This window comes from Podarcis vaucheri (genome assembly GCF_965113315.1).
Source record: "Podarcis vaucheri genome assembly, chromosome: 4".
Taxonomy (NCBI): domain Eukaryota; kingdom Metazoa; phylum Chordata; class Lepidosauria; order Squamata; family Lacertidae; genus Podarcis; species Podarcis vaucheri.
The window spans coordinates 109171211-109189066 of record NC_138762.1 but is presented as its reverse complement, the minus strand read 5'-3'; the positions used below and the strand labels follow the sequence as shown (position 1 = coordinate 109189066).

General features: G+C 41.8%; 1 long non-coding RNA gene across 1 annotated transcript; it reads left to right on the top strand.

The window, feature by feature from the left end:
• Positions 1 to 305: 305 nt before the first annotated feature.
• Positions 306 to 16480, top strand: LOC309531736. Its single transcript, XR_014219402.1, has 3 exons — positions 306 to 760; positions 15178 to 15258; positions 15921 to 16480. It is a non-coding gene; the product is annotated as an uncharacterized lncRNA (long non-coding RNA).
• Positions 16481 to 17856: the final 1376 nt, after the last annotated feature.

Here is a 17856-nt window from a genome sequence, read left to right as displayed (position 1 = left end):
TCATCTCCTATATGCCAAATAGAATTGAAGATGCAAGAGCACTCTTCCCACTTGTGACTCTCCCTGACTGGTCTCTACAGGCATGCTGCCTCTGATAATGTTGGCAGTCATTCATTGTGGCCCATCATGCCTCTTTGGGAGTTTTCTGAATCTCAGGGTTATTTGGGCCAGATTGACAGCAAATATTACAATCCAGACATCCAGCAGTCTAGGCCCTAACATGCAGGGCTGATCCTGTTTGGAAATGTTGAACAATGAAAGCCTGATACTCTGTCAAGCTGTGCTTGCTAAGAGAGGCACTGTAAGCTCCCAACTCTGTGTTGAAATCTGTGAAGAAAGAGGGGTAGGGAAACACTACCCACTGCCTTGAGGGACATCTTCAGGAGAAGGAAAGGCTGAATAGTAAACCCTACACAAATCCAGGGTGGAGTCCTTAAGATGGTTGGATGGCACCTTGTATGCCTCCTTCCGACAACTCCTGTAGCCAAACATATTGCTCTGCTTTCCTTTGGGCCACATCAGTGAGGCCAAGAGGAGAGTTCTTGTCATCTGGGCAGCCCAGGATCTCTACCCCACCCCCCATAGGTGCTTCGTCTCTTGAGACAGATGGATGCCAAGAAAAAGGGGAACCTTGTTTGTTTACATTGCAGCATGACAGAGGCAAGCATGTTAATAATGAACAATGAATAGTCTACCACTAGCTCTTTGGAAAATAGTAGACTGGCTTGCTGGTTTCCCTCCGTCTTGGTATAGAGTCTCAGTAAGTAAATGCTCTTAGCTGGCCACTTGCCTTGATTGCTGGCCAGTAGTTCCTGCTGACAGTTGTGCCACTGTGCAAAGATTGGGCCCAAATAAGCAACTGTAGCCTATTATAAAATTCAATCCTACCTTCTGTTTGCACTGGATTTTTTGTGGGTATTTGCTGACAGATGTTTCAGCTGATTTATGGTATTATTATACTAGTGATATAACACAGTGGGGTGCACTGTGGTTGTCTGCGTGATTGATGCAGCAGATAAACATAAAGTGTTTGATTACAGAAAGTATTTTGATTTCAGAGAAATTTGAGAAGCAAGAAATTACTTAGAAAAAACTGAAAGACTATACCTAACTAAAATAACAACAATGTATTGTTTCGATGCATTTCTTCCACTAAATTGGTGTGTTGAATTGGCAATAGCTGTTCTGCCTATTTGAAGGGGGGGTGCATTGTGTGTGTGTGTGTGTGTGTGTGTGTGTTTTGGCATCCGTCTGTCTCAAGAGACAATGGAGTGCACCTCTGGGGGTAAAGTCAAACTGCTGTGTTAGCAGCTCCAGAGTGACCTTCCATGGTGTGCAAGTGTGGGCAGGGTGTATGGGGGTCCTGGGCTGTCCCCTCTCGGCCTTGCCAATGTGGTCCAAAGAAAATAAGAGAAATCAGAGAAATACCTTGTGCACCAGCTGGGCGGCAGGTGTTGCCAGAAGGAGGCATACAAGGCACCATCCAACCCTCTAAGGGACTCCACTCTCGATTTATGTAGGGTTTATTTCTTAGCCATTTATTCTCCCAACGATATCCCACAAGGAGCGGAGGCTTAGGATCAGAATTTGCCTTCTCCTGCATTGGCTACCTTCCCTGGTTGATGAGCCCATCTGCCCCTCACTTCCCTCGACAGCACATGCAGAAATCACCTTCTTAACTGCTGGAACCACTGTTGGTCTCGTATGCTCAATCCACCAAAAACTGCCTTCACATATATTTATATGGATAGGTGGCAGACCATGTTAGATAAATATGTATTTTACAAAGGAAGTGAGAAACTATTTAGAATCTACATGATCAGTGAAAAATGTCTCAAGGGGGTTTTAAAATGTCCCTGAAATACAGATAATATGAGAAGTGTAGAACAGGTTTAAAAGCTTTGAAAGCAACCTTTGCATTGTCCTTGCATTAAGAAACCTGGATTCGTGTCCCCCAGGATACCCATGAGAGAATCGACTAAAAAAGGGAATCACAACAGTTCTTACTGCCCATCAACAGAAGCATAAAAGTTTTTATTGTTATGAAAGCTGGAGACCCTTCTTTTAATCTCTGTGGGATGGTTTTCAGAAAGTCAGAGACCACTTTGACCACTTTGTTTGTGTATGCCAATCAAATTATGAAGGCTTAGAAGAATAACAGTAACAAAGCAAAGGAAGGCTAGATTTGTCTGCTTTGGGGGACCTTTCCTCCATATCTAGAGAAAAGGGGTGAACTGCCAGGCATGGAAAGAAGATGAGTGACGCTGCAATTTAGTTATTAATTCACAACAAACAATTTAAAGAAAAGTTAATATACTGCATGCTCTTATAAGGAATGCTTTTTTATCTGAATAAACATGTGTGAGCCAGACATTAGTAACCACATATAACAGGAGTATACAAAATATTTTAATAATTAAATAATCCTTGGGGCTTCTTGAAAGGTTTCCTGAAACTTAAACTTCCCTGAAACTTAGCTGTCATCAGTCTCCTTTTACAATGTATTTGATGTCTTCTGGGGTGTTTTCTAATAAAGAGACCACAAAAGTGAGTCTCATGGTGAATGTTCAAGCTACAACAAATTCCCCAAATTCTCTGGAACGCACAGAGATTTCAGGCCATTGCCCCAGCAGGGGAGAGGGCATAGGAGGAAGACACTTCATCTATGCCTGAAGAACCAAGGGCTGTGCTTTGGTCTCCATAAAGTGTGTGTTTGTGTGTGAATTTGATTGGCATACACACACATACACACACACACAAAATGGCCCCAGGGACAGGGAACACTGTATGAAGGGCATTTTGGGTAGAAAGACAAATCAGACAGGCAGAAACATGGCATAAAACAGTTGCCTAAGGAAGCTAAAGGTACCAATCAATCCTCCATTAAAAAACAAAACAAAAACCCAGTCAAGGCCCATTGGGAGCAGAGGACAGGACTCGGGTTACACGCTTGAACTGGTCCTAAAGAAATGATATTTGGGCCCTATCCATGGCAGGTGTGTGAGGATACCTCAGCAACAGACAAGTTCATGCAGTAAAGATTTCCTGGAGGTTGACAATTTGAAAATCACTGGTCTTGTAGATACAATGTCCTTGCCAAGAAGCCTCAAGGTTTGAGTACTGAACCTGCAAGTTGTAAACTTCACATTTGCTATGCAAGTGGTTTTGTTTTCGCTCCTAGGCATATTCTCTCTCTCTCTCTCTCTCATTTTACCAGAGTGCTTTGTCCCAGGTGTTGATTTTCTTATGATAAAAGAAACCTGGGAAGAAAATACAAGACAAAGACCATTAGAAAATGAGGAGCTTTCTATTTTGATCTCCTTTGAGCTTAACAATTGTTTTCTGGAAGGGGAGTTTATGATGAGTGATTAATAGGTGCATATTTTACCATCGGGTGAACACAAATAACACAAAACATGTTCTGCAAAAAAGATGATTGTGTGATCTTCTGTGTTAATATTTGTAATGGAAATGAATCAAATTACAAAGCTGATAAAGGTCAACTTAAGAAAAAGAAATATTCAGCTGTAATTTGTGTACAGGTATTTCAGTCATGGCCCGCCTCCCCATCTCCAGGCAGCCATCTTATTTCACAGTAAATACTGGATTGAGAGGGACAAAACACTGTTTCTGTAATACCCCATTGCGCTATGCATTTAAAACAGTATCATCCTACTTTAAACAGCCAGGCTTCCTCCAAAGAATCTTGGCAACTGTAGTTTGTTAAGGGTGCTGAGAGCTGTAAGGAGACCCTTCCCCTCACAGACCTATAATTCTCAGTTTTTTGGAAAGAGGGATTCAGGAGGGGTAAGAAGAGTTACGCCTGTGAATTTCCTTTAAAATAACTCAAAAACTTAATTTTTTTGAGATTTTGGCTTTTAATGAAAGGGCTGGTGCCATGCTGTTTTTATTGTAATTATTTGTATGACTTGAAATATATTTAATACAGGTATACAGTTTTAATTGTTTTCTATGATGGTTTTTTTCGATATTTTTAGCAGTTCTTATTTTTAACTGTAACCCACATTCAGTCTCATCAGGGAAAAGGGTGGGGTAAATAATAATAATAATAATAATAATAATAATAGTCGTCTCCTAACAACTCTCAGCACCCTTAAGAAACTAAAGTTCCCAGGGGTCTTTGGGGAAAGCCATGACTGTTTAAAATGGTATGTATAGTACAGGTTGTACATATGATGGCAACTTTTAAACTTGAGTTGCCTTGGTTACACTACCTGATTTTGGCTGCTGGTGTTGGAATTTTGCCTCCTCCAGACTGTGTTATCTCCAGCTCCCACAGATGAAGAGCCAATACTCCTTTGGACCTGGAGGACTGTTGAGGGTTGACCCTGGACCAAGCGTGACAGGTGCCTACTGTGGAACGGATGTCAGCACAACATACGTCCTGCACCAATCTTATTACACTCTGTCTTTTTCCCACCAGCACCAGTAGCAGCTAATAACATGGAGTTCTTTCACACCGGTACCTTCTTATAGTGGCCACATATCTTTTGTTTTTATAGGTCTCTGGACAAACCTAGACAGCTTTAGAGAGATATCTATTATTGCTTTAAGGTTTACAAAGTTGTTATGCATCATTCTTCTTCAACTCATTTAACACTTGCCGACAATTTTTTATTATTTTATTTTCTGCTAGAGTTATTTTTAATTCATTTCTGCTTGTGGGGAATAATTTGATGCTATATGTATGGTTGCAAGATTAATTTCATTTTAACTTCCTCATTCTGATTGTTAGCAATTCATTATGGCAAATTCTACTTAGAATTGGGAAGGTCCTATAAGTGGTTTCAGTTGGAATATTTTGTTTTCAGGTTGGAAGATGTCAAGTTTAGAGATAATTTTATGCAAAGGTTAGAACATTCTGTTCTTGAATACATAAAGCAGGGCTGCCATTCAACATTTGAGAATTCATATACAGAAATGTAGAGCAAATAAAAACTGTCATCTCATGTCTTTGAGGGAGAGATTTTTAATTTTTAAAAATGCAGTTAAACTGCCCTGTTTTTGATGGTAAGCGTGATTACTCTGGAGTTCACCTATCTTTTCCTTTACATGATTTCACAAAACTTAAAACATATTTGTAGCTTGGTTCAGATTTTAAATGAATAAGGGAAAAATCAAAAGTAGTGAGTCAGAGCAGAAAAAGACATTACTGTTTAAAAATCAAAAATTACATTGTTCCAGGAAACAGGAACACTATCTTAATTTCCCCTTCCTCCTCCATATTGTGGCCACTTTCACAGTGAAATAAAAAAGGAAATGCGTCACCAAGGGCCTGCTGCATATTGAGTGGTTCTCAACACCACCTGCCCTGTGAAAAGGAAGACCAGAGCAAGGCAAGGGCCATGGCAGGACCTGATCCAGTTGGACTGTCCCCTCCCACTGCCAAGGACAGGGCCATCTTAAGCATATCCGGCACTGTGGTGCTGTAGCACCCTGCTTGTGGTTAACGCTTAGCTGGAATGAAATATTCAACGCAGCAATAGAGAAATTAAAATAATAATTTATTTGTCAGACAAATAAATGAGAGGCACAGTGGTATATGGTTACCAAAGCTCTGCCCACTCCAGCCCTGATGGCCAGCACTTATATTTCCTCATCCCAGCCCCCTTGCTCCTCCTTTGGCTGCCTCTGTCCAATCAGCCTGGTTGAAATTCCTATTGGCTGATTGCTAGAACCAATCATAAAAGATACACCCATTTCCTATTACCTTTTATGGGAGACAAAGAGCTATATTTCCTTCTATCTATAAATGGCAAACAAGTAGCCATATATCTTACATTTGCCTCGACCAGGCACCTTAATTAACATTTCACCTTTTGCCCTCTTGCCCTATTCACTGCAAAACAGATGGCTAAAACAGATGGCTCATGGTAACAGAGATCTTGGGTTCACATTCTCACACACCATCAATGAAATAAGAATCTAACATAAGAATCTATCATTTCTTACTTTCTAAATCCTTTGCATAATTACATTAAGCCAATATATTTCTAACATTAACATATATAGCTTTTTAGAAGAAAAGGAACTTAGTAAAAACAGTTTCAAAAAAAAGCCTCTTCAGTTTACACCCCCTTTCCCAGCCAGCTGCTGTTCCTATTAGCTCTTGCCCTTTAACCTTATGAAAATATGGCTCGAGTCTAATGGGAGGCACCTGGTATTATTTTCTGTCAAACAATAAATCTTACTATTTACCAACTCTTAATTAGTGTTTTTGCAGCTTGATTGTATTCTATAATATGAATGGTCAGTATGACCTTTGCTCCCAGCCTGTAATTTCCTTTTACAACTTTGAGAAACTTGTCTCCTGCTACTGCTATAAATCAGGGGGGGCTGTTCAAGAGGATAAACAACTGCCAAAGTACTTAGCCAGCTGCCTGGCATGAAATATACAAACATTTGCAAATATATCTTTAAGCTCATTTTAAAATACAGGCCTTGATCAGATGCCTCAGTGCAAAGCTCCCTCCCCCCCCCCCCCGTTTCCCAGTTTTTTAAGGAGGACGGCAGCGGCTGGAGGGCGGTTCCTCTGGCAGGGAAGAGGAGGAGGCTGGATGAAGCCTCCCGGCTCAGCTGGCCGCTTTGTGCCACGGTGGCCACGGCAGAAGGAGACTCCGGGGGCGGCACTGGTTTGGCGTGGCATGGCGGAGGCGGGCGAGGGCAGCAAGCTGATGTCGGGAGATGCCATGTCCAGCCTCCACCTTTTCCCTGGCGCCCTCCAGAACTTGGTGCCCTGCGCCACTAGCCTCTATGGGTAAGATGACCCTGGCCAAGGGAATTGGAAACCTTTTGTAAGGACACCAGAGGATGAGGTAAGGTGAACTAAACCATATTGAGCGGGGGGGGGGGAGAGAGAAAAGGGGCTTTTGTTTCCTGTAGCAGCCAGTAGCACCATCAGGACAAGGCTTTGGGGCAGAAACCTAGGTCCCATTCAGCAGAGCGAGCAGGATGGCCCAACTTAGCACATCTTGGAAGAAAACTTCAATGAACGTTTCTGCATATTATTTTGTGAATTAAACTGTCTACATGCTTTAAGATGCAAACCTATACATGCTGACCTTGGGAAAAGACCCGTCAGATTCCATCCCAGCTGGTCTTTATCGGAACTTTTGAAAATGTTGAGAACTGCTGCTTAGGTTTGCTTTCTTTCTCTAGGAGACTTTTGAGCTGAAGGGTGGGTAAGTAGGGAGTAAAATGCTTAAATAAATAATATTGAGTGCGTTTGGTTTTCAGACCATTTCCCAGGAAGCAACAGATTCTTTGGAAGCTTTGATTAGAATAATTAGCAATACTGCTGCTGATCTGTCCCTGAAATGCCTGACAAGAGAAATATTGGGGGGGGGGGATCTTCTCTCAGGCCACTGTTGCTGAAGGTGAGGCTCCAACACTATACTATAGCAACCTATTGACATGGGTGTAGCCAGGATTTTTCGTTGGGGGGGGGGCAGCCAAAGTTGCTGAAGTTTTTTTAGGAAATCAAAGTTGTTGAAGTTTATTTGCCCCCTCCCCAGGCTGTGCTCATGCATATTGTGTACCCCTTTATTTCTGTGAAGTAAAGACAAACTTCAGTATTAAAAGTTTTGAAACTCTGAAAACATTGGTTATCAACCATGTCAAACATTAAATCGGCACACCAAGTACATGTCAGCTATCAATGAAATGTCAAATATTTAATTCATATTACAATGGATATGAGGGACTCGGGTGGTGCTGTGGGTTAAACCACAGAGCCTAGGACTTGCTGATCAGAAGGTCGGTGGTTTGCATCCCCGCAATGACGGGGTGAGCTCTCATTGCTTGGTCCCTGCTCCTGCCAACCTAGCAGTTCGAAAGCATGTCCAAGTGCAAGTAAATAAATAGGTACCTCTCTGGTGGGAAGGTAAACGGCGTTTCCGTGTGCTGCTCTGGTTTGCTCTGGCTCCCTCGGCCAATAAAGCAAGATGAGCGCCGCAACCCCAGAGTCAGCCACGACTGGACCTAATGGTCAGGGGTCCCTTTACCCTTTACTTTACAATGGATATCAAATACAGATACCCAATATTCAGAGAATATTTGACTACTGGAGCAGAGGTGGATTTAGGACCCTCACACTGGGTGTGGAGCTGATGGAATTGTGGATAAGCCCAGATACTTACTCGGGAATAAAAATATACTCTCAACGGACAGATGAATTCAGAGGGTGTAAGTGCATTTACAGTGGTTCTGCATTGGACTGTTGCCAGACTTCTTCAAGTTCCTATATTGACCCCCTGCAAAGCAGACATAATTGGTTTATTATTAATAACATGTTCCCAGTTACATAGGGTAAAGAACTAAGCCATGTTCCAGGCAAGTTAGGCATACGGAATAGCAGAACTGGAAAGTGAGTGTTGGCTAATACACAATATCCAGCATGATGTTAATTCTACATATGATGATATAAGAATAGGATTGCACTTTATTAAAATTATTATTCTCCCCTGTGCTAATGTCGAGATTACTGGAATAACATGTTTTTGTTTTGTGATATTCTTTTACCTTATCTTATTTTATTTCACGCATAGCCCATCTTTCCTCCAAGAACTCAAGGTGGTGCAAATGGATCTCCCCCCGATCCTGCCCATTTTATCCTCACCATCACACTGTGAGATAACTTAGGCTGACATATAGTGACTGACCCAAGGACACCCAAGGAAGTTTCATGGCTGAGTGGAGATCTGAACCTGGGTCTCCTGGTCCAACGCCTTATCATTACGCCACACTGGCTTATCATTACGCCACACTGGCTTACTTAGGTAAGCTAACACATTTCTTTCTTTGACATCCTGGCCTGAAGTGCATGCAGTTTCCCCCTTTGAATGGCAGTGCAGATTTTGTAAATCTGCAGGTGCCTAAACTTTGTCTAGTTGCTGTCTCTCAACTCAACCTCCCTCACAGTGTTCTTTCGAGTGCAAGCTTCATATGACGTCTTTACATCAATGGAGAGAGACTGGGATATAAATGTGGTGATGATGGTAGCGCTTTGCACCACGCCCAGGCCTCTTTGGGCCCCAAGTGAGAGGGAAAGGGAAAAAATGGTAAAGGCTGAAAAATTGTATCTCAGAGAGCATATGGCAACTGAAAGAAACAGCAGCAACAGCCTTGTGTCTCTTTCCCTTTAAACATCATGTGTATCACAGCAAATGTGATTACTCTGCATCTTATTACAGTGACTTCTCCTTTATAGTCACTGAAATGTTCTGTACATGTGTTTTATGTAGCTGGAGAACTGTAAGGAGCAGATAAAGGTTTTCTTACTTTTATAAGTAATAATTTCATGGTTATGATGGCCCTCTGGTGGGAGATCAGATATGTCCAAAGACATGCAAGATAACTGCAACTGGGAAAACTGGGAGGGCACAATCCCCATGTACTTCAACCCATGTTCTCCCATGAGTCTGGGCCAGGAGGAAAGAAAATGGCATTTAGTTTGAAGATTTTCCTAATTAGCTAGGAGCCCCTGGGGTTTTTCTGCCTTTGGTAGCTGCCTGTAATACCCATTGGGTTGATCTCATCCTGTCTTTATGATTTTCATTACTTATCTTGATGTCATTGTTGGTTTTGGGGGTACAAATAAATCTTTCCTTGCTGCTGACTATTGACAGGCAATTTCTTCCCAGGGTGCCTTATCCATCCTAAGATGCATTTTAGGTGTGAGTTTCCTGCTGTCTAGCCTGATTGCCTGTTATTTTGCTTTGCTAATCTAGGAGCCATGAAGAGAAGTACATAAATAGGTATTCTCTCTGCATGTAGTTTTAACGTTTTCTTTTTAAAAAAGGAAGGGAGGAATTGCATTGGCCTGAGGGCCTGAGAAAGCAAACTCCATCATCAAACCATCTATTTACATAACTGCTAGCACTTTACATTTTTCAATTTTACCTGACTATATATAAAATATATGTGTTTTTACTGCCAAGCTAACATGAAATGATAAAGAAATAAAATGCTGATGGAAAATCAAGGTATTAAATTCTTCATCAGATGGCAGAAATAATGAAAAAGTCAGAGGAGAGTTTATTTTGTTTCCTTAAGGGATTTCAAAGAAGAAGAAAATAGAACTAACAGGCATGTCTTAACTCCAGAGCGTTTCAACTATTGGATCTAAAAAGATAACAGATTCATGTATAGTTTCAGGAAATACATCCACTGGTGTAATTGGATGGACTTGCTGAACAACACAAGATCTTTAGGATCTTGACTGATTTCCATATGGTTATAATTTAGGGAAGATGTCATATTACTTTTATGTGAATCTTGCAGCTAAGTGTCCCGAATTCTTTTACAGTTGTTGGTTGCAATAGAGAAATGCAGAGGGAAGGCTGCAAGAACAGGAAAACAGTGACTTCACAAACAAGGACAAACAAAGGGAAGAAGGGGATTTGCCAACTTGGCCCAGGAGAAAACTAGACATAAAGTTAACCCAGTGAATGCAATTAACACACCTATCTTTTAGAATGTAAACATAAGATAATAGAACAATAGAGTTGGAAGGGATCCTGAGGATCATCTAGTGCAACCCCCTGCAATGAAGGAATCTCAACACGCTGGTCCCCATCTAATTTGAACATACCACACTCTGCTTGATTTTGCAGGTGCTGCAGAGAGTGATTTGGCATTTAGACACTGGTGGGTGGAAGACTCTGCTCTCCCAATGTCATGGTCCCAATGAAGCTGTCTTTGCCCTAGGAGGGAAGCAGCTTTTGACTCTAGTGGACCAAAAAGTGAGCCACAGAACAGCAGCTGGTGACAGTTTTCTGAAGTAGGACTGCTGCTACTGAGAGCAGCACAGTGGAATAGAACTTGCCCATTTGCCAAGTATAGAAGCCATTGTGAACTTCTATCTGTGCTTTGCATATGCACAAACATACCCACACCAGGACAGAAGAAGGCTTCTGTGTTTTTCATGTGAACCACCATTCAAAATCTTATCCCAAAAACTCCATTTGAAGTGAAATGGATGAGACGTCCTGCGATGACAGATATTTAGTCTTTCAAGATCTGTTAATGTGGATCATGTTTTTATTGCTTAATTATAAATCTTTTTTTAAAAAAAATAGATTTTTATTGATTTTCCAATATCATTCCAATAACAGCCTCATTATCTCTTATCTCATTGTATCTGGCACACGCCTCCAATTAAAGTCCAATTAACAGGATAACCTGTGCTTCCAGGAATGGGATTGTGGGTGGGTGCCCCAGAGTGTCTGGGGCAACCCAGTCAGATGGGCAGCATACAAATAAGATCATCATCATCATCATCACTATTTAGATTCGTTTTACTTTTTTTCTTGTCATAAGGACATGTGAGGCTCATCAAGTGAAACGTTTAGGGTGCCAAAACAGTGATTCTGAGTAAAAAGAGGTTTAATTCCGGGAAGATGAATCTGTGGCCCTTCAGATGTTGCTAGACTACAACTCCCACCATCCTTGACCATTCCTTGCTGGGGTTGATGGGAGTCCAAAAACATATGTTGTCCCTATTTTCAAAAAGGGGAAAAGAGAGGACCCAAATAATTACCGCCCAGTCAGTCTGACATCAATAGCAGGGAAGATTCTGGAGCAGATCATTAAGCAAACAGTCTGTGAGCACCTACAAAGGAATGCTGTGATCACCAATAGTCAGCATGGATTTCTGAAAAATAAGTCATGTCAGACTAACCTGATCTCGTTTTTTGACAGAATTACAAGCCTGGTAGATGAAGGGAACGCAGTGGATGTAGCCTACCTTGATTTCAGCAAGGCATTTGACAAGGTGCCCCATGATATTCTTGTAAAGAAGCTGGTAAAATGCGGTCTTGACTATGCTACCACTCAGTGGATTTGTAACTGGCTGACTGACCGAACCCAAAGGGTGCTCATCAATGGTTCCTCTTCATCCAGGAGAAGAGTGACTAGTGGGGTGCCACAGGGTTCTGTCTTGGGCCCGGTCTTATTCAACATCTTTATCAACGACTTGGATGATGGACTCAAGGGCATCCTGATCAAATTTGCAGATGACACCAAACTGGGAGGGGTGGCTAACACCCCAGAGGACAGGATCACACTTCAAAATGATCTTGACAGATTAGAGAACTGGGCAAAAATAAACAAGATGAATTTTAACAGGGAGAAATGTAAAGTATTGCACTTGGGCAAAAAAAAATGAGAGGCACAAATACAAGATGGGTGACACCTGGCTTGAGAGCAGTACATGTGAAAAGGATCTAGGAGTCTTGGTTGACCACAAACTTGACATGAGCCAACAGTGTGACGCGGCAGCTAAAAAAGCCAATGCAATTCTGGGCTGCATCAATAGGAGTATAGCATCTAGATCAAGGGAAGTAATAGTGCCACTGTATTCTGCTCTGGTCAGACCACACCTGGAGTACTGTGTCCAGTTCTGGGCACCACAATTCAAGAAGGACACTGACAAACTGGAACGTGTCCAGAGGAGGGCAACCAAAATGGTCAAAGGCCTGGAAACGATGCCTTATGAGGAACGGCTAAGGGAGCTGGGCATGTTTAGCCTGGAGAAGAGGAGGTTAAGGGGTGATATGATAGCCATGTTCAAATATATAAAAGGATGTCACATAGAGGAGGGAGAAAGGTTGTTTTCTGCTGCTCCAGAGAAGCGGACACGGAGCAATGGCTCCAAACTACAAGAAAGAAGATTCCACCTAAACATTAGGAAGAACTTCCTGACAGTAAGAGCTGTTCGACAGTGGAATTTGCTGCCAAGGAGTGTGGTGGAGTCTCCTACTTTGGAGGTCTTTAAGCAGAGGCTTGACAACCATATGTCAGGAGTGCTCTGATGGTGTTTCCTGCTTGGCAGGGGGTTGGACTCGATGGCCCTTGTGGTCTCTTCCAACTCTATGATTCTATTCTATTCTATTCTATTCTATGATTCATATGGAGGGCTGCAAGCTCCTTGTCCTGACTTACTTTACATAGTAAGATTTCCTCATAAATCTTCCAGGTTTGATATCAGAGTTAGTACTGATTAGCTGAACATTGCAGGCTGGGGGTGTATATGGCAGAGCCCATTCCAGTCCCCTCTGATATTATTTTTAACCCACCCAAGGCATAGAAGTCAAATGATGCTCATGTAATTAACTCAGGGCTTGGCCTTGAACTAAAACGTGCACTAATTGCAGAGACTTTTCTCCTGGCGTCATTTCATTTTAATCTTTCCCAGTCCTTCAGACACAAATAACAAGTGGGTCAAAAAGAGTTTGAAGCTATGTAAGATTTCTTTTCACATGGGAATTTCAGAGAGACAAAACACTCACACTCTCTTTTTAAGTTCCTGCTTCAAATGCAGACTTTGTCTTGGGACCTGTGTGTGATTGCCACTAAAGATGCATGAAGAAATTGATCTTTATTAATTCCTCGGTGAATTGACCTGAGCTGCATTTCTTGGAGTGATGTGTGGATGAGAACCTATTTATCCATCCAACTTCACACTTAGTTCTTAGCAGAAAAGCATATCAAAATGCTTCTCTGCACATTGTGCATGGTAAGATCTAGGAGGAGGAGGTTGACTAGATTGGTCCAGGGAGCAGTTAAAGCCTCACTATATGGGGGAGTTCTCCTTGGTCTATCAGTAGATTTGACACCACTGGAATGACTCAGGGTGGTGTATTATGCTTGTTGGGAAAGCTCAGAAACAAGATAAATGGGATCCATCACCAAAATTAAGCAGTTTAAATGTATAGGTATCAACTTCACTATTTTAGGATCCTTTAAAGCAGGGGTGGGTAAGCTTTCTAAGCTTGAGGGGCACATGCCATTGTTAGACGTGTTTATTGAGTGTTTCAGGGGTTTTGTGTTTTTTTATTGTTGCAAAATATATTGGACATTGCAATGGATCATGATATTTATTTAAAGTGATGTCACTTTACTATTTTACTATTGTATAACTGATGGCCTTTGGCTAAAGCAATAAAGATATGGATTTGGAAAAGTATTCAGCAACACGACTGTGGGCAGGGTTCTTGCATTGCAGGGTTTTGACTAGATGAACCTTGGGGTCTCTTCCAGCTCTACAATTCTACGATTCTATTATATTATTGTATTCAAATGATGAATATTACTGTAAGAAAGTAATGATTAGATGGCACAAGTCACCAGATAATCTCGGAATCTGCCTTCAAATTCAGATAGAAGGACTGTTTGAGACTCGCTTTGGTCTTCCACTAAGCTTCGCTTTCATATTCTCCCTTCTACCTTGATATAGACATTGAGGTTTTTCCTGCCCCTCTCCAAAGTATCCCACATGAGATCTATTCATTACTCATGCTTTTCCTTTGCATATGGTGCCTTCTTCTGCCATATGCTCATGCCAAGATTGCATGGCCATGGAAAGGTCCTGCAGACATGTAATTCCTTCAACCTTCATGCCCTTCCTCCTCATCCCAGTTTTCCATGACTATCTTTAGGAAATGATGTTATAAATTAGGTGTTCTCCCTTGGAGGTGATTTGGGGCCCACTGTATCTTCCTCAATTATTGTCCATATGCTTTCTTGTGCTGACTCTTTAAGGCACAGCTCCTGTGGCACCCATGCTAAGCTGCCTCTGAATGAGACGGGGAAATGGTGTTCTAATTCACATATAAGCTTCCATGTCAGCCTCTCTAATGGTTCCCTTGGTGACAGTAAGTTTGAATTTTCAATCAGTTCTCTGGCATGGTGCTTCAAAATTTGTTTAGATGATTGTTTAGCACAGACCTAATGAGCGCAGTCAGGCTTGTAATGGAAAAAAGAGTTTATTGAGCAGACAGATCTCATGAGTTGGAAGAGAGTTTCTGGCCTTTGGTCAGGCCTTAACAGGTCAGGAAATGTTAGTTCCAACTATGATTGGGACGTATTTTGTTTCCCTTCCCTTTCCCTTTCTATTTGCTGCACCACTGCAAAACAAATGTACCTGTATCCTGTATGATGTAATGTATCCTGCATGAATTGCAGCTGGGAGGGTCCAAATCCCAGAATTAGCTTGTTGGGGCCAACTATGGAGAAGGTAGCTGATCCCACTCAAGGATACTCCACTGCCACCCAGATTAAAAATACAGGAACAAGCAAAGTACGCAGAGCTAAAGGAAAATGGGCCTGATCTGTCTTCCTTAAACACCTCCCTCTCCTACTCTCACATGTATATAGGGAGCAGCATTCATCTCTGCAGGAGAGACTATCTGTCCCATGAAATCCACCAGTTGGCTAACTGGTGAATACCAGGAATAGGCAAATCTGTCAATTTAACATTCTCTCCGTTTTGAATTTTTCCATTCTTAACTTATGTTTTTCACATTTTCACATTAGTTTGTGATTTTTTTTATGTCCTCATGAAAATTCATCAACATTCTAGTGCACTTTTCTCCTAATATACCATTTTTCTTAGGAATTTTTTCCAATCTAACATTTTTGCATTTTCCCTAATATAAAGCATTCTTGTGTGATATATTAACTAATATATTCATTTTGTACCACACTTTATCCTAGTACAGGCATGGCCAAACTAGTACTCATTACTTGGCCTGAGAACCTGTTTGCAAATGTGAATTTCAAAGGATGGTTTTGTTTCAGTTATCATTTTGTTTCTGAAAGTACAAATTAAGTAGCTTCACTTTTAAATGTGAACTGATCTGAAATCTTCCCCATCCCTAGTGGATACTGCTCAAAGGAAGCTGTATGAGAGCAACAATTTCCAACTTAGTTGAAGCATTATTGCTGGTGGTTCTCAGCATGTGAAGGCTTGACATGAGCCGACTCTCCACCCAGATGAAAGAATTGCAATATAACATAATTATTTAATTATTTCACTGTTCACTGTGAATTTGGCACTTAAAGAGGCCTGGGTGCAAGTGAAGCATGAACAGCAAGCTTTTTCTTTCATAAACTGACAGCATGAGCTCTCCCTCATCTAGAATGGGAACCTTGTCAGAGGTAAGGGGACATGGCTCCAATCAACACTGTCAAGACATCTTCAAAAAGCTTTTGATAAAGCCCTTCACCAAAGACTCCTATGTAAGCTTAGCATTCATGGGATAAGAGGACATGTCCTTTTATGGATCAGTAACTGGTTTCCCTTAAGGGTGATCCAGGAATGTTGATGTATTAATTTGATCTACTGCATTGTAATTCATTTTGCATTTGTTTTACAGATATAATTTCATTCTTGATTTTGTGCTGTTCACTACCATGATTCTCCACCTCAAATATGGCAGTATATATAGTTGCGCGTCGAGGTCCCCAAGACACCGCCCAAGGAAAAACGCAATTGACACTTAATTTTTGTTTAAGGTTTTTGGCATAATTTTGGCCACAACTTTATTCAAATTACAGCAATGTGAGTGGTTGCTTAGGCATTGGTAGCACTAACTGACCCCGACCGGGGACAGCTCTGACATTCACACCCCCCCACGAAGTCAGCAAGGGTAAGTCACCTGGGGAAAGAGACGGGACTGGGAACCATGCCTCACCTCTCCCCAGCATGCTCCCAGGGGCTTGCGTGGCCCTAGCCCCTTGCCAGGGGGTTTCGGACAAAAGCATGGTGAGCTCCTGGGTTCCTTTAACAGAAAACCCTTGTAGCAGCAGCATTTTGGAGGGGCAGGCACAGCCAACTCCATACCCCTCCACCAACCAATTCCAAGACCAATGCCTAACCGCAAACCTTACAAGTTGTGACGATTTGCTACGCAGTACACACTAACCAGCCAAATGGACAAAATTCCTACCGGGCCCCTGCCCCAAAGCAGACGACCCCATGACAGGCATAGCAAGGTCAAGCAAACAGCCTAGAATTAGGGAAGGGAGGGCGGGTGATCCGAAGCACACAGCCAAAAGAGGAAGTTCGTCGCTGCGAGCATTGTATTTAACAAATAGGGCTGTCAATCAACAAATGGCAACATCTAGATTTCCCCAGTAACAGCCTGCCCCTGCTTAAAGGATGGCCAAACCATTTGCCTAGCAACAGTGAGGTGTCTCGTCAGCCCCGCCCGCAACCCGTGCTCTCCATGAGGGAGAACACGCTTTGTGCAAATAAAATTAATCAATAAAACCTTTCCCAGGTTGTATGCACACAATGCCGACTGGATCACCTCTGTCCATATGCTTGTTGATGCTCTCAGATAACCCTCCTACTGCTACCCCATCCCAGGTTTCTCAACTAGATCAGACCCAACATTATTTCAATTTGCAAATGAAAAGTTTTGATACATTTGATGAATGTAACATGGTGTCTGGCTTCTGTAGCAAGAATTGAAGAGGCCTCCTAGATAAGAATGTAAAATTAAACACCACTGTCAAAAATTCTTGTATGTCCACCACCGCATATGAATGTACATACCTGTTGCATCACACAGCATCTTAAGCACAAATTGGAACATGAGTTCTTAATATGAGAGATTTTTATTTTTTACAAGTGGTGTATCAGTTTTAGCTTCTGGCACCTTCTATATGCTGAGATTGTTTTAAAAGATGTCTTTATCCACATAGGTGACCATTGGGACTGGATCTTTAGATGCAAAAGCTTCTCTGCAGCTGTTTGAAAAAGATCTCAATCTACCGACTCTGCAGCAGCCTAGGCCTGCAAGCTCTGTTCTCTCCTCCAATGTCATATTGCCTGGTTGCCTTCAAGAGCAGGGAGTAAATCATCCTTAGCCAGGTGCTAATTGCTTTCATGGTTTTCATTAGGCAGACACCAGTGAAGCTGGATTATTTCTAAGGGGACATTCCTATTTTATCAGATCCATAACACTCCTTTTCTGATTATGGGGAACTGTTGGCAGTAGAAAAGTACAACCTCATAAAATATCTTTAATTTAGTGAGTTATGACCTGA